The 25,859-nt window shown below is 38.0% G+C and overlaps 1 pseudogene; it reads left to right on the top strand.

Moving 5' to 3' along the window:
• Nucleotides 1-1,904: 1,904 nt before the first annotated feature.
• Nucleotides 1,905-2,769, top strand: LOC102273062 (Y-box-binding protein 1 pseudogene; annotated as a pseudogene).
• The last annotated feature ends 23,090 nt before the right edge of the window (nt 2,770-25,859 follow it).

Raw genomic sequence — 25,859 nt, 5'->3', positions numbered from 1 at the left:
AGAGTTCCAGAAAAACACCTACATTTGCTTTATTGACTATGCTAAAACCTTTGACTGTGTGGATCACAATAAACTGTGCAAAACTCTTAAAGAGATGGGAATACCAGAACACCTGACCTGCCTCCTGAGAAATCTGTATGCAAGTCAAGAAGCAACAGTTAGAACTGGACATGGAACAACAGACTGGTTCCAAATAGAGAAAGGAGTACATCAAGGTTATATATTGTCACTCTGCTTACTTAACTTATATGCAGAGAATATCATGTGAAATACCAGGCTGGATGAAGCACAAGCTGGAATCAAGACTGTGGAGAGAAATATCAATAACCTCAGATAGGTAGATGATACCACCCTTATGGCAGAAAGTGAAGAAGAACTAAAGAACTTCTTGATGAAAGTGAAAGAGGAAAAGTGAAAATCTTGGCTTAAAACTCAACATTCAGAAAATGAAGATCATGGCATCCAGTCCCATCACTTCATGGCAAATAAATGGGGAAACAATGGAAACAGTGAGAGACTTTATTTTCTTGGGCTCCAAAATCACTGCAGATAGTGACTGCAGCCATGACATTAAAACACACTAGCTCCTTGGAAGAAAAGCTATGACCAACCTAGACCAGTATATTAAAAAGCAGAGATGTTACTTTGCCAACAAAGGTCTGTCTAGTCAAAGCTATGGTTTTACCAGTTGTCATCAGAGAAGGCAATGACAACCCACTCCAATACTCTTGACTGGAAAACCCCATGGACGGAGGAGTCTGGTAGGATGCAGTCCATGGGGTCACTAAGAGTCAGATAGGACTGAGTGACTTCACTTTCACTTTTCACTTGCATGCATTGGAGAATAAAATGGCAACCCATGCCAGTGTTCTTGCCGGGAGAATCTCAGGGACGGGGGAGCCTGGTGGGCTGCCATCTATGGGGTCACACGGAGTTGGACATGACTGAAGTGACTTAGTAGCAGCAGCAGCATGTATGGATGTGAGAATTGGACTATAAAGAAAGTTGAGTGCTGAAGAATTGATGCTTTTGAACTGTGGTGTTGGAGAAGACTCTTGAGAGTCCCTTGGACTGCAAGGAGATCCAACCAGTCTATCCTAAAGGGAATCAGTCCTGAATATTCATTGGAAAGACTGGTGCTGAAGCTGAAACTCCAATACTTTGGCCACCTGATGCGAAGAGCTGACTCATTGGAAGGACCCTGATGCTGGGCAAGATTGAAGGCAGGAGGAGAACAGGATGGCAGAGGATGAGACCGACTCAATGGGCATGAGTTTGAGCAAGCTTTTGGAGTTGGTGATGGACAGGGAAGCCTGGCTGCTATAGTTCATGGGGTTGCAAAGAGTCGGACATGACTGAGTGACTGAACTGAACTGAAAATAAATTTGGTAAGGACAGTGTAGGAAACATCTGAAAATGTCACACTTTCCCTGGAGCTCTGACATTTGTGACTTACAGGGAGGAAAGAACTCTTGCTGACTGTTACAATTAGGCAGGTCTGGTGAATGCAATATCAACAGTTGCTGCCTACTGCAATAAAGACAAACAACTTCTTTTACTCTTCTGCTCTATAAGTCTATTTCTGGTGCAGCTCATTGTCAGAATCTAAATTATATCTAGAACCTTCATAGCAAAGATGTGAAAATGGCTCATTAGGGCAAATGGCGAGTCCTTGAATGACAGTGTAGTGACAACTGTTTCACTGAAATTTGAAGAGCACGACCCCAGAAAGTCCTGAGCAGCCCACATTGCCACCTTGTTATCATAACAAACCGGGAGGAACCCCAGCTGCCACAGTTGGTCCTAGTCATCATCGCAACCATGAACAGTGAGAGGCTGACCCAACAGCTGCCTGCTGCCCTGCCCTCAGCACAGAGGACACAAACCATGTCAAATGGGCAGTCATGCAAGAAGCAGTGGCCTGGGCAGGCTCATATATCAGTGGCGACAAGGTCATCACAATGAAGGTTGAAGGAACTGTTAAATGGTTCAATGTAAGAAACAGATATGGTTTCACCAACAGGAATGCCACCAAGGAAAATGTATCAATATTAGTACAGCAAACCCCATAAAGAAAAATAGCCCCAGGAAGTAGCTTTGCAGAGTAGGAAATGGAGAGAGTGTGGAGTCTGATGTTGTTGAAGGAGAAAAGGTTGTGGAGGCAGCAGATGTTACTGGTCCTGGTGGAGTTCCATCACCAGGCAGTAAATATAGCAGACCATAACCATTAGGGAAGCTATCCATGTCCACCCAGTTATCAACAGAATTAGCAGAACAGTGAGAATGAGGAAGAGAATGAGAGATTGGAGAATGCTCCTGAATGCCAGGGCCCTATGGCAGGCGAAGGTTCCCACTTTAGTACGTATGGAGACCCTATGGACAATGACTACAGCATTCCAACCATCCTGTGCAGGGAGAAGTGATGGAGGCTGCTGAAAACCAGGGTGCAAGAGAACAAGGTAGACCAGTGAGACAGAATAAACTATGGGGTTATACCTAGATCACAATTCTACAGAGGCTGTCCTCGCCAAACACAGACCAGAGAGGACAGCAATGAAGAAAATAAGGAAAATCAAGATGAGGCCCAAAGTCAGCAGCCACCTCAACCTTGGTACTGCCACAACCTCAGTTACTGATACAGACACTCAACCAGGAGATGGGAAAGAAACAGCAGCTGACCCATAAGCTAAGAATCTGTCTGCTTTCTAGACTGAGCAGGACGGAGCTGAGTCAATGACAGTCTATCATCTCTACCATCGTTTAGTTTAGTCATTCTACAAGAAGTAATTAACATCAAATTCCAGCAATTAGAAATGAACAAAATATTGCAACAGAAGATCATAAGTTCTTGCTTTTTGTCCATTGAACAGATAACTAGAACTGTCTGCATTATCTATTTAGCATGGAGTTTTTATTATTTTTAGATAAAGACATTTCTTTTTGTTAATAAAAAAGGTGTTTTTTTTTTTTTTTCCAAGAGCCTGGTTTTTCTTTATATACCTTTAAAGGTTTTTTAATTGTTTAATATTGTTTAATATTTGGTCAAGGTTTGATATTTTTAAAAACCTCATTTCTAATTTGTAATAAAAGTTTACCGCTTGATTTTTTTCAAAAAAGTCAACAAACTGTAAGCACCTGTTAATAAAAATTTTAAATAATTAAAAGTCTTATTAATTAAAACATAATAGTGGAAATTTAAGGTGATAATATTGGGAAGTTAAAAATACATATAATTTTCAACCTAGCACACACAAACATGGAATATGTGTGTATTGGTGCATCCTTCATACAAGAAATGGAGATACAAGAGCAATGACCAAAGTTTTTGGGACCAAGGTATCTTCTGTTTAAGGAGAGATCCATGAATGAATATGAAGATTATCCTAGTGCTCAGGATTCTGCTCTATAATGGGAAAGTCAAATCCTATTTAACCTGATAAATCTATAAAATAAAAAAACATTGAACAAATCCAACAGTAAAACTGTATACAGTAAGATCGATAGAACAAGAATAATGTGAACATTTTAGTTTGGAAAGTGTGTCCGACTCTTTGCGACCCCATGGACTGTAGCCCACCAGGCCCCTCTGTCCATGGAATTCTCCTGGCAAGAATACTGGAGTGGGATGCCATTCCCTCTCCATGGGATCTTCCTGACCCAGGGATCGAACCCGGGTCTTCCGCATTGCGGGCAAATTCTTAACTGTCTAATCCACAAGACTATAACTTTTTGTTATCTTAAAATTTCCCTTTATATATAAGTACAATATGCATGTATAACACACAACATACAATATTTTATTGATGCATAAATCATAAGCATATAATTATATGAATTTTCAAAGTGAATAAATGGATAACCATCATTCAAACCAAGAAATATAATATTTTCAACAGCATTGGAGCACACTCAACCAAGAATGACCACTGTGTTTACTTTTAGCTTCACAGATTAGTTCCCCTTGGTTTCAAACTTTATATGCCTTTATATACATACAGTAGAATGAATACATAATCTTTAGTATATTAAAATAATAGAAACTACACAGCAATGAGAATTAATATACCAGGAATGAAATGGAAATCCTGGACTAGCGAGTTTACATATAGTCAACTATATTAGCCATTGCCAAAGTGAATGTACCAGTTTACACTACCAGGAGTATACAGGAAATCAGATTGTCTTACATCTTAACAAAAACTTGATACTATCTATCTGCTTTTACCTGTGGAGGATTCATGTTGATGTATGGAAAAACCAATACAATATTGTAAAGTAATTAGCCTCTAACTAAAATAAATAAATTTAAATTAAAAAAATTCAGCATTATTACAAGCATTTAATAGTTCCTCAGATTTTAATTAGCATCCCTTTGATAACTAATTGATGCTGACTACATATTAATATGTTTATTGGAGATTTGGAATCATCTATAGGGAAGAACCTGTTCAAGCTAATCTGACTTGAACAGTCTTATTAAACTGATTTGAAGAAGTTCGTTATGTATTTTGGAAGGAAATCCTTGATTGGATATATGTATTGCTTCTTTTTATCAGAGCAAATAGTTCTACATCATACCTGTTTTATTGTTTTCTTGCCATCTGTGATGTGCTTGGTTGCTCAGTCTGGTCTGCCTCTGCAACCCCATGGACTGTAGCCTGCCAGGTTCCTCTGTCCATGGGGATTCTCCAGGCAATAACACTGGAGTGGGTTGCCATGCCCTCCTCCTGGGGAATCTTCATAACACAGGTTTCTTGCCATATGTGTTGTCAAATTTGAATTTCCTATCATCTCACATAGCTCTTAAATAAATCCATACTTTCCCAATTTCCAGGGCTTTACTTTTCACTTCTTTTGGTATAGCATTACAATTTTAGTCCTAATAAAATCTCATTTTCATTATTGCACTTTCCAGGTTAAGAATTTATAAGTCATGTTATCCAAAGGGCAAGAAATTTTGTTGCCATAAAGTCCTGTGGGAGCATGGGGAAGTTGAGACAGGAAGCTAGAGAAGAGGGAAAGAACTGTTACTCTTCACTGCAAGTCTGGCCTTTTTGAAGAAAAGAATTAGCTATGAAGAGTCTCAGACTGCAACACAGTTTTAGGAAAATTAAGGTCAGGTTGATACAGTATCCTGAGACCAAAGTTGCCCTGTGAGATTAGTCCTACATCTCATAGGAATGGATCTGCCTTAGTATCACTGTGGCATTCAGTCATTCACTGGCAGCCACCTTTAGGTGCTCCTGGAATCTTCTATTACATTCTCTGTAGTACGAGATCTTAGAGCTGTATTTTTATGGTCGACCCAAGAGCTCATTATAAATGACCTGAACAAACCAAAAATCTCCAACACTTCACAATATTGGCCCACTATTTTTTTTTTAAATCAAGCTCATCACATACTATCCCCTTCCACAAAATTCTTGTTCTAGTCTTCACTGGGCCTCTTTCTTATTCCCCATCCCCTTAGCTGCCATTTTCGTTGCTGTTCCTCTATTCCATGTTGTATACTCTGACTATAATATTCTTGCACTACACTTCCACTCACTGAAGGCCAACTTTTTCATCAGGGTCCTGCTCAAATTCTTTTAGTTCACTGCTCCAGTGACCTTTATTTTTTTCAAAATCTTTTTAGCATTTATATTCCAAATCCTGTATAGTATTTGATTTCTTATTGTTGTGTTTGTATGCTAATACATATATAATTCACTTAACTTTATAGAACTTATTGAAGAAAAAATTGGAGGATTATATCTTCTACAGTGTTTTCATATTCTAGGAATTAGAATGCTTTAGATGTACACTCTCAGGAGTTTGCATATCTTCTACAGTGGCATATACCAAACTGCATTAGATTTATTTGCTTATTTGATCTATTATACCCATCATGCATAACATGCTCAAAATATATTTATTGAATAGATTGCTGAATGATTCTAACTTAGTTATTTTATTATTTCATCCTCTATGTACTTTGTGTTTTGGTAATATATGTTCAACTGTGACTTGATCTTTCTCAGATTTATGATTCATTTGGTGCTCAGCATTTTGGAGTGATATCACTAAATCAGGAAATACACCTTTATTGATTAAACATATATCTCATATCTATTTTCATCATCATGCATTCAATGTAATTGATTATAGACATACCTGATTTTACAAAAAAATTTTTTAGATTATTGTTAAACTGATAACATCAGTAAATTTTATACTTTGGATTAATAAAATGCAGGAAATAACTTAAGAAAAATATTTCAGTGAATCAATTTTGAATATTTCCCATTATACTATAAGTAGAATATAAAATTCTATTAAATGATCAAACTCCATATTTACTGAAGTAAACCTAGTCCAGGAGTTTTTAAAATTCTACCTTTAAAAGATCACTAATGGATTCTTCAAAAACAAACCAACAAACTCATAGAAAAAGAGATCATATTTGTGGTTTCCAGAAAGAGGGGTCGAGGAGTGGGAATTGGGTGAAGGTGATCAGAAAACACAAATTTCCAGGGATAAGATAAACAAGTACTTAGGGATGTAACCTACAACATGATGATTGCAGTTACCACTGCTGTGTGGTACGTATGAAAATGGTTAAGAGAGTAAATCCTAAGAGTGAACTTCACAAGGAAAATGTTTTTCTATTTCTTTAATCTTTTATCTATATGAGATGATAAATGTTCACTAAACATATTGTGGTTATCATTTCATAATGTATGTAAATCAAATCATTATGCTGTATACCCTAAACTTATTCAGTGCTCTATGTCAGCTGTATCTCAATAAAACTGGAAGAAAAAATGGTATGTAATGGTATGAACTATAACGCTATGAAAAATCAACAGCAACACCAGTAATAATTACATTTGCTTGAATAACATAAGATTACCATTAATAAGAGCATGAAAATAAAAATAGAACAAAGAAACAAAAAATTCGGCCCATTTCCATTTCCATAGACCAAGACAAACATTTGACTTTTCTTTTGCAAAAACTTTTATAATTAAAACCCCCAATATGACTTCTAAGTTATTATTTTAAAAAATTTTATTTGACTATAGTAAGAAAAATATAATTAAATCAATATAATCCAGTCAACATCCTTTGACTTATTTTCATTTCCAAGGAAAGAAAAATACTCTGCACATGAGTAAATATTAGCAAGTTGAGCACAAAGTTATACATGATGAAATCCAAATGTGATTAAAATTAATAAACAGTCTCTGCTTTCTTACAGAGAGAATAACACCAACATTGTACAGACACTTTAGAATTAAACTTGATAATAACTTAAATGGAAATAAAAGGCACCTTATTTTCTTATTATGAACATTGAACAGACTTATGAAAAATATGGGAAAATATGCATCTCTGATGAACAAAGGGTAATTCTACTTTCTATAGTGTGGTGGGCAGAATAGTTGTTCTCTCAAAACATCCAACTTCTATTCCCTTGAACTTAAATTAGGTAATTAAGGTTGCTTATCAAGTGACTTTGAGAGGGAAATGTTATACTTTTATATCAGGATGAAAGTGATATTACCAGGATGGGGTGGGAAGGCAATGTAACTACGAGGGTTCTTATATGCAAAAGCAGGAAAATCAGAGTCAGAGTCATAAAGTATGAGGGAGACTCAATTATCCATTTTTTTATTTTGAAGATGGAAAGGCACTATGAGACAAAGAACTCAGCATACAAAAGCTGAAAAATATAAGAAAAAAATTGTGTCCATATTGGGATAAATGGTGGCCCCCCAAAAGACATGTCTATGTAAAATCCCTTTACAATGTGTAAACTAAATGTTACTTGGGAAATATAATTTTTCAGATGCAATTAAACTACAAAATTTGAGATCAGATTATCCTGCATTATCTGAGTGGTCTCCAATTCCAAAGACAAACGTTCTTATAAAGAAAAAAGGATTTGCATTTCTCTGATAATGAGTGATGTTGAGCATCTTTTCATGTGTTTGTTAGCCATCTGTATGTCTTCTTTGGAGAAATGTCTATTTAGTTCTTTGGCCCATTTTTTGATTGGGTCATTTATTTTTCTGGAGTTGAGCTGTAGGAGTTGCTTGTATATTTTTGAGATTAGTTGTTTGTCAGTTGCTTCATTTGCTATTATTTTCTCCCATTCTGAAGGCTGTCTTTTCACCTTGCTGATAGTTTCCTTTGATGTGCAGAAGCTTTTAAGGTTAATTAGGTCCCATTTGTTTATTTTTGCTTTTATTTCCAATATTCTGGGAGGTGGGTCCTAGAGGATCCTGCTGTGATGTATGTCAGAGAGTGTTTTGCCTATGTTCTCCTCTAGGAGTTTTATAGTTTCTGGTCTTACGTTTAGATCTTTAATCCATTTTGAGTTTATTTTTGTGTATGGTGTTAGAAAGTGTTCTAGTTTCATTCTTTTACAAGTGGTTGACCAGATTTCCCAGCACCACTTGTTAAAGAGATTGTCTTTAATCCATTGTATATTCTTGCCTCCTTTGTCAAAGATAAGGTGTCCATATGTGCGTGGATTTATCTCTGGGCTTTCTATTTTGTTCCACTGATCTATATTTCTGTCTTTGTGCCAGTACCATACTGTCTTGATAACTGTGGCTTTGTAGTAGAGCCTGAAGTCAGGTAGGTTGATTCCTCCAGTTCCATTCTTCTTTCTCAAGATTGCTTTGGCTATTCGAGGTTTTTTGTATTTTCATACAAATTGTGAAATTATTTGTTCTAGCTCTGTGAAGAATACTGTTGGTAGCTTGATAGGGATTGCATTGAATCTATAAATTGCTTTGGGTAGTATACTCATTTTCACTATATTGATTCTTCCAATCCATGAACATGGTATATTCCTCCATCTATTAGTGTCCTCTTTGATTTCTACTATGAGGTACCATTTCACACCAGTCAGAATGGCTGCGATCCAAAAGTCTACAAATAATAAATGCTGGAGAGGATGTGGAGAAAAGGGAACCCTCTTACACTGTTGGTGGGAATGCAAACTAGTACAGCCACTATGGAGAACAGTGTGGAGATTCCTTAAAAAACTGGGAATAGAACTGCCTTATGATCCAGCAATCCCACTGCTGGGCATACACACTGAGGAAACCAGAAGGGAAAGAGACACGTGTACCCCAATGTTCATCGTAGCACTGTTTATAATAGCCAGGACATGGAAGCAACCTATATGTCCATCAGCAGATGAATGGATAAGAAAGCAGTGGTACATATACACAATGGAGTATTACTCAGCCATTAAAAAGAATACATTTGAATCAGTTCTAATGAGGTGGATGAAACTGGAGCCTATTATACAGAGTGAAGTAAGCCAGAAGGAAAAACACCAATACAGTATACTAACGCATATATATGGAATTTAGAAAGATGGTAACAATAACCCTGTGTGCGAGACAGGAAAAGAGACAGTGATGTATAGAACAGTCTTATGGACTCTGAGGAGAGGGAGGGTGGGAAGATTTGGGAGAATAGCATTGAAACATGTAAAATATCATGTATGAAACGAGATGCCAGTCCAGGTTCGATGCATGATACTGGATGCTTGGGGCTAGTGCACTGGGACGACCCAGAGGGATGGTATGGGGAGGGAGGAGGGAGGAGGGTTCAGGATGGGGAACACATGTATACCTGTGGTGGATTCATTTTGATATTTGGCAAAACTAATACAATTATGTAAAGTTTAAAAATAAAATTAAAAAAAAGAAAAAGGAAAAAGGAGGGGCTTCAATTATGGCTCAATGGATAAGAATCTGCCTCAAGGCAGGACACATGGGTTCAATTCCAGATCTGGGAAGACCCCACATGCTGCGGAGCAATTAAGTCCATGTACCACAGCTACTGAGACCACGTGTTGCAACCACTGAAGCTCACATACCCTACAGTCTGTGGTCTGCAACAAGAGAAGCCACTGCAATGAGAAACCTACACATCTCAACTAGAGAGTAGCCCCATTTCACAACAACTAGAGAAAAGCCGTGCATCAGTGAAACTCCAGTACAACCAAAAATAAATAAAATTATTTAAAAAATAAAAATAGAAATTTAAAGAAAGAAATAGGGATATTTGAGACAGACAGAAGTATGGAAAACAGAGGAGAAAGCAATTAAGGATGAAGGCAAAGACTGGAGTGATATAGCTACAAGTCAAAGAACATGTTAACATACCAGAAGCTGAAAGAAGCAAGGAAGGATTTTCTCCTAGAGTTCGAACGTGACGGTGGCCCTTTCGGACACATTGATTTTGGATTTTTGGCATCCAGAATATAAAGGAAAAATTTGTCTCCTTTGTAAGCCACTACAGTTCAGTTCAGTTCAGTTGCTCAGTCTTGTCTGACTCTTTGTGACCCAATGGACTGCAGCATGTCAGGCCTCCCCATCCCAGAATTTACTCAAACTCATGTCCATTGAGTCAGTGATGCCATCAAATCATCTCATCCTTTTTCATCCCCTTCTCCTCCCGCCTTCAATGTTTTCCAGCATCAGGGTCTTTTCCAATGAGTCAGCTCTTCGCATCAGGTGGCCAAAGTATTGGAGTTTCAGCTTCAACATCAGTCCTTCCAATGAATCATTTCAGTCAGTTCAGTCGGTCAGTCGTGTCTGACTCTTTGTGACCCCATGAACCACAGCACGCCAGGACTCCCTGTCCTTCACCAACTCCAGAATTTACCCAAACTCATGTCCATTGAGTCAGTGATGTCATCTAACCATCTCATCCTCTGTCCTCCCCTTCTCCTCCTACCTTCAATATTTCCGAACAACAGGGTCTTTTCGAATCAGTCAGTTCCTCACAACAGATGGCCAAAATATTGGAGTTTCAGCTTCAACATCAGTCCTTCCAATGAACACCCGGGACTAATTTCCTTTAGGATGGACTGGTTGGATCTCCTTGCAGTCCAAGGGACTTGCAAGAGTCTTCTCCAACACCACAGTTCAAAAGCATCAATTCTTCTGTGCTCAGCTTTCTTTATAGTCCAACTCTCACAATCCATACATGACCACTGGAAAAACCATAGCCTTGACTAGACGGACCTTTGTTGGCAAAGTAATGTCTCTGCTTTTTAATATGCTGGACGGGTTGGTCATAACTTTACTTCCAAGGAGTAAGCATCTTTTAATTTCATGGCTGCAATCACCATCTGCAGGGATTTTGGAGCCCAGAAACATAAAGTCAGCCACTATTTCCCCATTTGCCATGAAGTGATGGGACCAGATGCCATGATCTTAGTTTTCTGAACGTTGAGTTTTTTTTTTTTTTCTTTCCTTTTTTTTTTTTTTGGTTTTGCCATACATTGACTTGAATGTTGAGTTTTAAGCCAATTTATTCATTCTCCTCTTTCACTTTCATCAAGAGGCTCTCTAGTTCTTCTTGGCTTTCTGCCATAAGGGTGGTGTCATCTGCATATCTGAGGTTATTGGTATTTTTCCTGGCAATGTTGATTCCAGCTTGTGCTTCATCCAGCCCAGCGTTTCTCATGATGTACTCTGCATAGAAGTTAAATAAGCATGGAGACAATATACAGCCTTGACGTACTCCTTTTCCTATTTGGAACCAGTCTGTTGTTCCATGTCCAGTTCTAACTGCTGCTTCCTGACCTGCATACAGGTTTCTCAAGAGGCAGATCAGGTGGTCTGGTATTCCCATCTCTTTCAGAATTTTCCACAGTTTATTGTGATCCACACAGTCAAAGGCTTTGGCATAGTCAATAAAGCAGAAATAGATGTTTTTTTCTGGAACTCTCTTGCTTTTTCGATGATCCAGTGGATGTTGGCAATTTCATCTCTGGTTCCTCTGCCTTTTCTAAAACCAGCTTGAACATCTGGAAGTTCACCATTCATGTATTGCTGAAGCCTGGGTTGGAGAATTTTGAGCATTACTTTACTAGCGTGTGCTGCTGCTAAGTTGCTTCAGTCGTGTCTGACTCTGTGCGACCCCAAAGATGGCAGCCCACCAGGCTCCCCCATCCCTGGGATTCTCCAGGCAAGAATACTGGAGTGGGTTGCCATTTCCTTCTCCAATGCATGAAAGTGAAAAGTGAAAGTGAAGTCGCTCAGTCGTGTCTGACCCTTCATGACCCCATGGACTACAGCCTACCAGGCTCCTCCGTCCATGGGATTTTCCAGGCAAGAGTACTGGAGTGGGATGCCATCACCTTCGCGTGTGAGATGACTGCAATTGTGCTGTAGTTTGAGCATTCTTGGACTTCCTTGGTGGCTCAGACAGTAAAGCATCTGCCTACGATGTGGGAGACCTGGGTTCGATCCCTCAGTCAGGAATATCTCCTGTAGAAGGGAATGGCAACGCACTCCAGTACTCTTGCCTGAAAAATTCCATGGATGGAGAATCCTGGTAGGCTACAGTCCATAGGGTGGCAAAGAGTTGAACACGACTGAGCGACCTCACTTTCACTTTCAGCATTCTTTGGCATTTCCTTTCTTTGGGATCGGAATGAAAACTGACCTTTTCCAGTCCTGTGGCCACTGCTGAGTTTTCCAAATTTGCTGGCATATTGAGTGCAGCAATTTCACAGCATCATCTTTCAGGATTTGAAATAGCTTAGCTGAAATTCCATCACCTCCATTAATTTTGTTCATAGTGATGCTTCTTAAGGCCCACTTGACTTCACATTCCAGGATGTCTGGCTCTAGGTGAGTGTTCACACCATTATGATTATCTGGGTCATGAAGATCTTTTTTTGTACAGTTCTTCTGTGTATTTTTGACACTTCTTCTTAATATCTTCTGCTTCTGTTAGGTCTATACCATTTCTGTCCTTTATCAAGCCCATCTTTGCATGAAATGTTTCCTTGGTATCTCTAATTTTCTTGAAGAGATCCCTAGTGTTTCCCATTCTATTGTTTTCCTCTATTTCTTTGCACTGATCACCGAGGAAGTCTTTCTTATCTCTCCTTGTATTCTTTGGAACTCTGTATTCAAATGGGTATATCTTTCCTTTTCTCCTTTGCTTTTTGCTTCTCTTCTTTTCACAGATATTTGTAAGGCCTCCTCAGTCAGCCATTTTGCCTTTTTGCATTTCTTTTTCTTGGGGATTGTCTTGATCCCGGTCTCCTCTGCAATGTCATGAACCTCTGTCCATAGTTCATCAGGCACTCTTTCTATCAGATCTATCACTTAAATCTATTTCTTACTTCCACTGTCGAATCAGGTACACTTTGCTGGAGCAGCTGTGAATAGATACCCCACGTCCAAGGTCAGGAGCGGCAGCTGTTCTTCACTGGACTGGCCAAGTCCAAGGTCAGAGAAACCCGAGTAAGATGGTAGGCACTGGAGTGGCCGTAAGGAGATAGACCACATCCAAGGGCAAAGGCGAAGCCCCAGCAAGATGGTAGGAGGGGCGAATTCACATTTAGAATCAAACCCCATTCCTGCCACAGATGCTCAGAGGGCTCAAACAAACCTTGAGTGCACCAGGACCCAGGGACCCCACAGAGACTGACACAGAACTGTGTTTGAGTGTCTCCTGTGGAGGTATGTGTGGGCAGTGGTCTGCCACAGGGACAGAGGCTCTAGGTGCAGCACACTTGGGTATGGCATAAGCCCTCTTGGAGGAGGTCTCCATTAACCCTACCATAGAGCTGCCAGAACTTACACAGGACTGGGAAATAGACTCTCAGAGGGCACAACAGAACTTTGTGCATCAGGACCCAGAAGAAAGGAGCAGTGACCCCATAAAAGACTGTCCTGGACTTTCCTGTGGGTGTCCAGGAGTTTCCGGCAGAGGCGTGGGTTGGTGGAGGCCTGATGCAAGGTTAGGGGTACTGAGCATAGCAGTACATGCATCTGATCTTTTGAGGGAGGTCACCAGTATTTTCATTACCTCCATCATAGTTTGGCCCCAGGTAAATAGCAGGGAGGGAACACAGCTTCACCCATCAACAGAAAATTGGATTAATGATTTACTGAGCATGGCCCCACCAATCAGAACAAGACCCAGTTTCCCCCTCAGTTAGTCTCTCTCACCAGGAAGCTTCCATAAGCCTCTTATCCTTCTTAATCAGAGGGCAGACAGACTGAAAACCACACTCACAGAAAACTAACCAAAGTAATCACATGGACCACAGCCTTGTCTAACTCAGTGGAACTATGAGCCATGCTGTGTAGGGCCACCCAAGACAGACGGGTCATGGTGGAGAGTTCTGAGAAGATGTGGCCCACACATCTGAAGAAGGGAATGGCAAACCACTTCAGTATTCCTGCCTTGAGAACTGCATGAACAGTATGAAAAGGCAAATAGATAGGACACTGAAAGATGAACTCCTCCAATGGTAGGTGCCCACTATGCTTCTGGAGATCAGTGGAGAAATAACTCCAGAAAGAATAAAGGGACAGAGCCAAAGCAAAAACAACACCCAGTCGTGAGTGTGACTGCTGATGGAAGCAGGGTCTGATGCTATAAAGAGCAATATTGCATAGGAACCTTGAATGTTAGGTCCATGAATCAAGGAAAATTGGAAGCGGTCAAACAGAAGATGGCAAGAGTGAACATCGACATTCTAGGAATCAGCAAATTAAAATGGACTGGAATGGGTGAATTTAACTCAGATGACCATTATATCTACTACTGCAGGCAGGAATCCCTTAGAAGAAATGGAGTAGCCATCATGGTCAACAAAAGAGTCTGAAACACAGTACTTGGATGCAATCTCAATAATGACAGAATGATCTCTATTAGTTTCCAAAGCAAACCATTCAATATCACGGTAATCCAAGTCTATGCCCTGATGAGTAATGCTGTAAGCCACTAAGTTTGTGGTAATTTGTTGTCACAGACTTAGAAATTTCATAAAAGCTCAGAAAGTCTCCAGGAAGGAATATGGCTCTGCTAAAACATTAATTTTAGCCCAGTGTGACCCATTCTCAACTTCTAACCTCCAGAACTGTGAGATAATATATTCATACTGTTTTAAATCACTTACATTTGTGTTAATTTGTTATGGTAGCTATAGGAAACAAGGATGCATAGCTATATAAAATGTGGTGTTTAAGCACTTCTCTGAAAAGAACACAGACTTCAAGTGAGCCTTTGATACTCTCTGGAAAACCTACTAAGTATTTTTTCACTAGTAAATTTCTGTAATATCTCTAATGACAATTTTACATGTTCTCCTTGCTAATAAAACTCACAGCACTTTTATTGTCTGACTTATTTGATTTAGCAAACTACCCTCAAAGTCTGTCTGTGTGTGTTAGTTGTTCAGTCCTGTGTGACTCTTTGTGACCCCATGGGCTCTTCTGTCCATGGAATTCTCCAGGCAAGAATATTGGAGTGGGTTGCCATATTCTTTTCCAGGGCATATTCCTGACCCAGGGATCAAACCCAGGTCTCCTACATTGCAGGCAGATTCTTTACCATCTGAGCCCCAAGGATGATTCAAAGTCTGTTTATCTTGTTGAAAATAACAGGATTTCCTTTTCTTAATGGATTAATAGTATCCTATTGTACATATATACCACATTTTCTTTGTATTCATCTGTTGATGGACATTTAAGTTGTTTCTGTCTTGGTTACTGTAAAAAGTAAATGTGGGGGTGCTGGTGTCTCTGTGTCATAGAGATTTTGTTTCCTTCAGTATATACCCAGAAGTAGAATTGCTTGATAGTATAGTAGCTCTGTTTTTAATTTTTTGAGGACCCTCCATACTGTTTTCCATAGTGGCTGCACCAACATACATCCCCATCAACAGTGCACAAGGGTTTTCTTTTCTCCACATCCTTGTCATTATTTGTTATCTCTTGTCTAACAGCCATTTTAATGAGTGTGAAGTGATGACTCATTGTGGTTTTAATTTGTATTTCCCTAATGATTGGTGAAAAAAGCTGAGCGCCAAAGAATTGATGCTTTTGAACTGTGGTGCTGGAGAAGAGTCTTGCGAGTCCCTTGCACTGCAAGGAGATCCAACCAGTCCATCCTAAAGGAGACCAGTCCTGGGTGTTCATTGGAAGGACTGATGCTGAGGCTGAAACTCCAATACTTTGGCCACCTCACGCAAAGAGTTGACTCATTGAAAAAGACCCTGATGCTGGGAGGGATTGGGGGCAGGAGGACAAAGGGACGACAGAGGATGAGATGGCTGGATGGCATCATCAACTCAAGGCACATGAGTTTGTGTGAACTCCGGGAGTTGGTGATGGACAGGGAGGCCTGGTGTGCTGCGATTCACGGGGTCGCAAGGAGTCGGAAAGCGACTGAATTGAACTGAACTGAACTGAACTGAATGACTAGTGATGCTGAGCACCTTTTCATATGCCTGTTGGACATCTGAATATCTTATTTGGAAAAATGTCTACATGGGTCCTTTGCCCATTTAAACAAATGATTATTATTATCATTTTGTATAAGTTGTTTACATATTTTAGACATTAACTTCTTAGAAAATACATGATTTGCAAATACTTTCTCCTATTACATAGGTTTCCTTTCATTTTGTTTATGGTTTCTTTTACTCTGAAGCATTTTAGTTTGGTATTGTCCTACTTGTTTGTTTTTGCTTTTGTTGCTTGTGTTTTGGGTGTCACATCCAAAACATCTTTGCCAAGACCCATTTCAAGAAGCCTGACCTCTGTTTTCTTCTAGTTTTATGATTTCAGGTCTTATATTTAAGTCTTCAACCCATGTTGAGTTAATCTTTGTGTATGATATAAGATAGGGTCTACTTCCATTCTTTTACATATAAATATCCAACTTCCCCAGTGTCATTTATTTAGAAGACTGTTTTTACTTCACCAAGTGTTCTTGACTCCCATGTCAAATAGTTAACCATATATGCCTGGGTTGACTTTTGGACTCTCAACTCTGTTCCATTGATTAATGTATCTATTTTCATGCCAGTACCACACTGTTTTAGTTACTATAGCTTTAAAATATAACTTAAAGTCAGATCATGTAGCATCTTAGCTTTTCATTTGGATAGTTTCAGTTGCTTTATCTTCAAGTTTACAGATTTTTTTGCTGTGTCTAAACTGCATAATCTCATACAATTATTTTCTAACTCCATAAACTGTATTTTTTATCTCTTGAAGTTTTATGTGGGTATTTATATATATTTCATGCATCTACTAAACATACTCGATCTTTCCCCTACTTGTTGAACATATACTCAATATTAATTATTTTCATGTCCTTGTATATTAATTATATAATTTCCATCATTGATGAGACTGCTTCTATCAGTTTTTCCTTTTTGGTGTTATATTTTCCTACTTCTTTTCATGCACTGCAACTTTTTATTAAATATCTGATATTGTGATTTTGTTTTGCCACTGAGTACTGGAAATCATTGTATCCCAATAAATATAGTTTAGCATTCATCTTGGACACCATTATGTTACTTGGAAATAGTTTCTCCTTTGGGGATTTGACTTTGAGTTTATTAGCTAGGACCACAGAAACCTTTATCTAGTGTTAATTTTGTCTCCCTACTTAGAAAATACCCTTCTGAGTATTATTTCTAATGCCCCATATATTATGAGGTTTCCAACTTTGGTTTGTGGAAACAAGAACTATTCCCAAAGTGAATTAATAGTATTATTTCCCTGGCTCTTTTTGGTTGTTTATTTACTTGACCTCAGGTAGTTTCCTCACATGCATGCACTAAAATAGTACTCAGCAGAAAAACTTTAATTGTGTTAGTCTTCCCAGACTTGTGGCTCTATCTCCTCAACTCAAAGAGATTGCCAGGCTTTGTCTGGGTTTCTGATCCCTGCACTGAAACTTTTAAACTGTTTCTAGGCAGTAATCTGGGACAATTATAAGGCTCACCTTGTCTCCTTACCCTGTTTTTAGAAATTACTGTCCTGTTCTACTTGACCTGGAAATTATTGTTTCATATATTTTATCTGAATTTTAAATTATTTTAGGTGGGAAGGTAAGTCCAGTTCAATGTTGATCAGAAGTGAAATTCAGATATTTATTGTAATGGTGGTAGGAAGAATAATGGCCCCCAAATATGCACATATCCTAATCTTTAGTACCTGTGAATTTGCTAGGTTACATAGTAAAGGGCAATTAAGACTGCAGATGGAATTAATGTTGCTAATCATTTGACTTTAAGACAGCATTATGCTAGTTTGTCTGGATGGAAACAAATGAGGAGCATCCTTAAAAGCAGAAGAGGGAGGCAAAAGTATAGTTCGAAGTGATTTGATGTGAGAAGACCTCAACCTATGGTTGCTGGCTTTGAGGACAGGATAGAGGAAGATATCCATAAGTCAAGGAATGCAGACAGCCTCCAGCAGCTGGAAAAGAAAAGTAAATGGATTTGCCCCTAGAGCCTCCAGAAAAGAATGCAGTATTGAAAAAACTTGATTTTAGCCCAGTGAGACCCATGTCAGAATTTTGAAGTATAGAATGATAAAATATTTGCACAGCTTTAATTCACCAAGTTTGTGGCAATTTGTTGCAGCAACAATAGAAAATTAATATATATATAGGTGAGAAAATAAGACTTGAAAATTTCATAGTTCAGAGTTAGAGTTGGGTCATATGCCAAGATGAATTATATCAGGTCTTAGTAATTAGACTAAGATACAAGAAGTCAGAATCCAAGCAAGTAGTGTGAACAAGACCATCATCAAGAATAGAAATTTGATCTACACTAAAGAATTTTTGTTAAATTACTCAATGTATTTTTTTGATGAGTGAAGGAATTTGATGACAATTACAGTTATTCAAGAGGGAAAAAAAGAGTGAAGGTACAAAGCTAGGTTAAAACGATTGAGATAAATTCTGACAGTCCTGGTACAATGACTTTCAGGGTGTGTAAAAGTTAGTCTGGGGAAATGTTGCAAAGGCACTGATAGTCAGACATACTATTGCAATTATGGTAATCTCTAAATTATGATAAAATTTGGTAGTTTTAATTTAATATTTTTATTCTCAGTCATCATATGTGATTATCAGAACAGTAAAGAATATTTTGGGAAATATTCTTTGGGAAAAGAAAATTTGGGAAAGGGGAGAAATGAACACAAGTGTAATACTCTGTTTTAAAAACTGTTTATATAATGTGCTAACGTTCACAGATGCTTTTGAACTGTGGTATTGGAAAAGACTGGTGAGAATCCCTTGGACTGCAAGGAGATCCAATCAGTCAATATTAAAGGAAATCAGCCCTGAATATTCATTGAAAGGACTGATGCTGATGCTCCAATACTTTGGCCACCTGATGCGAAGAACTGTCTCATTGGAAAATACCCTGATGCTCGGAAAGATTGAAGACAGGAAGAGAAGGGGACAACAGAGGATGAGATGGTTGGATGGCATCACTGACTTGATGAACATGAGTTTGGACAAGCTCCAGGAGTTGGTGATAGACAGGGAAGCCTGGCGTGCCTCAGTCCATGAGTTGGCAAAGACTTGGACACAACTGAGAAATAGAACTGAACATTCACAGCTAGAACATCAGCTATCCATTAAATATTCTATTCAGTTTATATCAACTTAAGCATGATTGTTCACTAATGGATATTAATCTTATGGTTGCTAGAGGATTAAGAGATTGCCAGGGTAAATTATGACAACATCTGTCTCAGAAAATAGAAAACTATTTTTCCAAGAATCATCAACTTGGTATAATAACTATTGCCAATGAAAATAAATCCTCAGTGGCACATAAGTAATGATTTTAATTATTGACTTTACACTTTCTGTTTCTGTTTCCTGTTCAGCCTTCAAACAAACTCTTGTTTGTCCCTCATTTATTGTCAGCATGCAAATGTGCCTCCAACTCAATGAATAGGATTGCAATTGTTAAAATGTAAGCCATTGTCTTATTAAACAGCAGTGTTCAGGCTAATGCAAAATAAAATAGCCAGGCAATTAACCATTGTACCATACAACAATACCTAGAAAAACAATGAAAAGAGAATATTCCACTATTAATAAAGAATTTTTCCTTTATCAGAAAACAGCAGGGAACTGATTTTGCCTGCCTATACTAGTGTGTGGTTAATCTGCAACTATGGAAATTGTAAGAATCCAGTTTTGAAAACAAAGTGGAGAAGATTTTACATGCTATGAATATGCATTTCAAAGTACTTTGAGTTGGTTTTCCAACAAAAAACTGCATACTTTAAAAAATACTGTTAAGTCAATGTCAGAAGGGACATTTATGATTAGACAATTGAATCTTTCATTGAACGATTAAGTTTCCTCCCAATATAATAATACATAGTTTTCTAGCTTATTTAATATCTCAGCTTTATTGAACACACAGCCATTCAAAGTAGCCCATTCCAACCCTACACAGCTCTAATTGATAAATATTTCTTCTTTAGGGGGACACTGTTTATGCCCCTAGCCACTTATTTCTGCTGGTACTCATGGAGTCCTTCAAATATGTGAAGTCAGCAAAATGTGCACCCGACCAAAAGACTCTTATTTTTAGACAAATATAACCAGGTTTTTCAAACATGTGCATAAATAAAAGTTATTGATATAACTGTAGCACTTTACATATATCTCTAATAAATTTGACTTGTGTTCAAGTCTATGAAGATGTATTTTTTGGTTTTAACATATGTAGTCTTTTTTCTCATTCTAATGTTATACACAAATTATAACTGAATGCTATCAATATTCTCCCTTGTAGAAGCTATAAGTTATTAGTAGGAGAGATGTCTATGGCATTGGTGAATGTACTCTAGGTTGATAGGGAATCAGAAATTAGCACTGTCCCAGTGAGTTAGAGATCCTAACATTATTATCAGTTAGCCTAGACAGTTTCATCTTTTCCAGAAGGACACATCGAGACTATGATGAAATACAGACATACTATGTCTATTGCTATATTTCTCTGATGTATTAGCCTAGGAACCTACTCAGCCATAAAAAGGAACACATTTGAGTCAGTTCTAATGAGGTGGATGAACCTAGTACCTATTATACAGAGTGAAATAAGTCAGAAAGAGAACAATAAATATCATATTCTAATGCATATATACGGAATCTAGAAAAACAGTACTGAAAAATTTACTTACAGGGCAGCAATGGAGAAACAGACATAGAGAACAGATTTGTGGACATGTGGAGAGGGGAGGGGAGGGTGAGATACATAGAAAGAGTAACATGGAAACTTACATTACCATATGTAAAATAGATAGCCAACGGGAGTTTGCTGTATGGCTAAGGAAACTCAAACAGGGGCTCTATATCAACCTAGAGGGATGGGATGGGAAGGGACATGTGAGGGAAGTTCAGAAGTGAGGGGATATATGTATACCTATGGCTGATTCATGTTGAGGTTTGACAGAAAACAAAAAAATTCTATAAAGCAATTATCCTTCAATAAAAATTAAATTAATTAAAAAACCAAATGGATGTATTAATTAGTGGTCATTAATATAATTTCATAATTGTCAACAACTTACTTAATTATTGATTTTATAATTTTACTGAAATCAAGAGACGTCATTGAAATGCTCTTTTTTCTCATGAAAAATAAAGACCATGTTTTCCCATATTCAGCCTTCCAATCCTTTTCATATTCTTCACAATGATGAAAAAATTCTGGCAGATTTGGTGATGTAATTATTAAACTTGTTCACAACTTTCTTCAGTAATTTATTTGGATAAGGATGGTAGCCAGGTACCCTCTTATAGTCTGACATATCACTGGATGCAGTTTTCTATTACCATTGCTGATTACATATTTTCTGATCTGAATCTAATTCATTTTGTCTGAGAAGATGGAAACATAGTAGGAACTGAGTAGTTATACTTTTCTTCATTATACATGAATACCACATTCTTTTCCTAAAGTACAAGACTCTTCCTTTTCTTGTTATTTATTTGTCTCTTTGGTTTTGGTTTAAATATTATTTCAAATATCATTTGGATGAGATTTATCACTTTGTAATATCTGCCAATTTCATCCTTATAATGGCATTCTTATTTTACAGCAACAGTTTTGGAAATATTTGAATTACAAAAATGAATCTACACACAAATTTTATACCTTTCACAAAATGGATCACAGAACTAAATGGAAAACTCAAAACTATAAAATTCTAGAGTATAACAGTAGAAAATCTAGGTCACCTTGGATTTGGTGGTCATGTTTTAGACACAATATCCAAAGGATGCTCTATTGATAAAAAGGCTAGTTTGAACTTCATTTAAATTAAAAACTTCTGCCCTATTAAGAACACTGTTAGAATAAAAAGACAAGACACAGAGAAGGCGAGAGTATTTGCAAAACACATGTAAGATAAAGGAGTTGCACCCAAAATATACCAAAAAAAAAAAAAATCCTAAAACTTAACAATAAGAAAACAAACAAATCATTTAGAAATGGGCAAAAGATCTCAACAGACCCCTCAACAAATAAGATATATGGATGGAAAATAAGCATATCTAAAGATATTCAACATCATAGTACATCAAGTAATTTAAAATTAAAATAATAGTTAGATACCACTACAAACCCACTGGAATGGCTAAAATCCAAAACATTGACAATACCAAATAGTGGCTAGAATGTGTAACAATAAGGGTACTCATTCACTACTGGATGGGAATACAAAATAGTAATCTACTTTAGAAGACATTTTGGCAGGTTTTTAAAACAAAGCTAAATATACCATTTGATCCAGCAGTTGTACTATTTGGTATTTATCCAAATGAGTTGAAAACTTGTATCCACACAAAAACATGTACACAAATGCTTACAGCAGCTTTACTTAGATTTGTAAAAACTTGAAAGCAACCGATGTGTCCTTCAATAGGTGTATGGATAAGCACACTGTTATAAGTCCAGGCAATGGGATAATACTCAGTGCTAAAAAGAAATGAGCTATCAAACCATGAAAGATATGGTGAAACCTTAATGCTTATTACTAGTAAAAGAAGCCAATTTGAAAGGCTATAAATTGTGTGACTGATAGTTTGATGGCATCACTGACTCAATGAACATGAGTTTGAGCAAACTACAGGAGACGGTGAAGGACAGGGAAAACCTGGCATACTGCAGTCCGTGGGGTCACAAAGAGTCAGACATGACTGAGCCACTGAACAACAACAGCAACAACAGCATACTGTGTGACTTCAACTACATGACATTCTGGAAAAGGCAAAACTAGGGAGAAGTGATAAGATCAGGGATTGCCTGAGGTTGAAGGTAGGGTGAGAGGGAGGGATGAATCATTTGAAAGATTTTTTATGGTACTGAAAATATACAATATGATACTGCACTGGAGCATATATCTCACTATGTATTTTTTTTATACTTATAGAATGTACAGCACAAAATAGTAAATCCAAGGCTATGGTTTTTCCAGTGGTCATGTATGGATGTGAGAGTTGGACTGTGAAGAAAGCTGAGCTCCGAAGAATTGATGCTTTTGAACTGTGTTGTTGGAGAAGACTCTTGAGAGTCCCTTGGACTTCAAAGAGATCCAACCAGTCCATCCTAAACGAGATCAGTCCTGGGTGTTCATTGGAGGGACTGATGCTGAAGCTGAAACTCCAGTATTTTGGCCACCTCATCCAAAGAGTTGACTCATTGGAAAAGACCCTGATGCTGGGAGGGATTGGGGGAAGAAGGAAAAGGGGACGACAGAGGATGAGATGGCTGGATGGCATCACCGACTTGATGGACATGAGTTTGAGTGAACTCCGGGAGTTGGTGATGGACAGGGAGGCCTGGCATGCTGTGGTTCATGGGGTCGCAAAGAGTCAGACATGACTGAGCGACTGAACTGAACTGAACTGAACAAGGCTTTTGGCAACAACTCAGCCAATGAAAAGCCATGAAGTGTTTGCTTACTACAGCCCTCCACACTTCCTTTCCTCTGTATAAGAGAGTTATCCTTATCTTTCCCTTGTCATGTGGGCACTCACAGGTGGCTCACCACGATTGCAGACCTCAAATTGCAATTCTCAGCTGATCAAATATAAGCTCATTGCTAGAGAAATAACTAGCAGTTTGTTTGTTTTAGGTCAACATTTTAGTGGCCAGTGCAGGCACCAGAAAAGACTTTCAGTTGCTCAAGAGCTGATGAGCAAATAGATGGTACCCACAACTGAACCCACTGTTGCTCACTGAAGTCTTCCCTTTTGCCTTTGAAGCTGTCCAGGCTTTATTCATCATCTATTTTAAGGTTTCATGTTTCTGGTTAAGGCTTTGTTATGTATGCAAGTGCTTGTTTGGCACTTTAGTCTAATTTTGAAATCAGATCGTTTCAACTGAAACTGGCTGAAAAGCCTTTCACCCATTCTTTCAGAAAAAGGAGTTGCTTCACTGAAACTTCCAGTTCAGCCATGAGTCCATTTCTGTGGAGGAGGAGCTCTTCTTAGCAAGCTGGCTGAGAAGCATGCCGCCTGACTCCTCCAGGACCAAGCTGTTCCCTTAGAACTGGCTAGTATTAAGACTGCAGGGTATTTGAGTTAAAAGCTATTCAAATAGAGCTGTTTGAACTATAAGCTTTTCAAGCTGTTTGAATATTGCTATTTTAATCTAGAGGAAAAAAAATCTCTGAGAAATAGGATCCCAGATATCTAAACATTTTGAGGGCACTCTCTCATAGGGACTCAAGTCAAATTTAAGTTTGAACACCTTAGATTTTCCTCATGCACATTTCTAACTGAATGAACAGACCTGCCCATAGCTAATTTAGAATATGGTCATTATGAAAAACTTTTGAAATTCCAAAACTCAATTTTCTTAAAATTGAATTGAATCGCTATAGCTCTAACATTTCTAACAGAAATGAGTGGTAAGCCAATTTTGATTAATACTTTGAGGCTTCCAAATGTTACTGGTAGCTTCTCTGCAAAGTTTCTGCAGAGAAATCAAATGATAGCCTTATGGCGATACCCTTGTATATGATTCTTCATATACTATATCATTCTTTATATACTGTATGATTCTGTATTACTGCCTTCAGGATTCTCCTTTTATCTTTAATTTTGACATTTTAATTATCATATGTCTTGTTGCAGTTCTCTTTGAGCTCACTTTGGGACTTTGCTCCCTGTACCTGGATATCTGTTTTCTTTTCAGGTTTGGAAAATTTTCAGGCATAACTTCCTCAAATAGTTTTTGATTTCCCTTTCTCTCTTTTTCCTTCTGGAACTCCTGTAACGTGAATGTTGGGATGTTTAAGGTTATCCTAGAGAATCCTTAAATTGTGTTCTTTTTTTATTTTTATTTACAATGTTCTTATTGAACTATTTCCATTATTCTACATTCCAGATCACTTATTCATTCTCCTGTATCACTAAGTCTGATATGTATTTATTCTTTTAAAATTCTAGCTATTGAATGATTCACTTCTGATTGGGTCTTTTGTAGATCTTCTAGTCCCTTGTTGGGGCTCCCCAGCTAGCTCAGCTGGTAAAAAATCCATCTGCAATGCAGGAGACCCTGGTTCAATTCCTGGGTCAGGAAGGTCAACTGGAGAAGGGATAGTATGTTACCCACTCAAGTATTCTTGGGTTTCCCTAGTGGCTCAGCTGGCAAAGAATCCACCTCCAATGCAGGAGACCACATTCACTGTTCATATAAATTATTTTTCTTAATTAAGACAACATTTTTTATTACCAATATTTTGAATCCTTACCCAGTACATTGCTTATTTCTGTTTAAATTTTACTTAACTTTCTCTTCCTCTATGAATTTAAGTTAAACAAGTACCTACTGAAGTTCTGAAGTGGTGTTCTTATGCGGGAGTGTTTCTATATTATATAGTCTGTGTATTCCTAATACCTTTTTTGGGAGATATGGATTTGATGTGGACACAATATACTATTTCTTCAGGGTGCACTGGTAGCTATCACCTTGGTAAGGGGTAAACCTGGAGATGGAGGACCCAGAATTTACACCAACTATGAGGTGG

Source organism: Bos mutus, chromosome X (assembly GCF_027580195.1).
Source record: "Bos mutus isolate GX-2022 chromosome X, NWIPB_WYAK_1.1, whole genome shotgun sequence".
NCBI classification, from domain to species: Eukaryota; Metazoa; Chordata; class Mammalia; order Artiodactyla; family Bovidae; genus Bos; species Bos mutus.
Note: the sequence above shows the minus strand (reverse complement) of the source record. Positions and strands in the feature narration are given on the sequence as shown.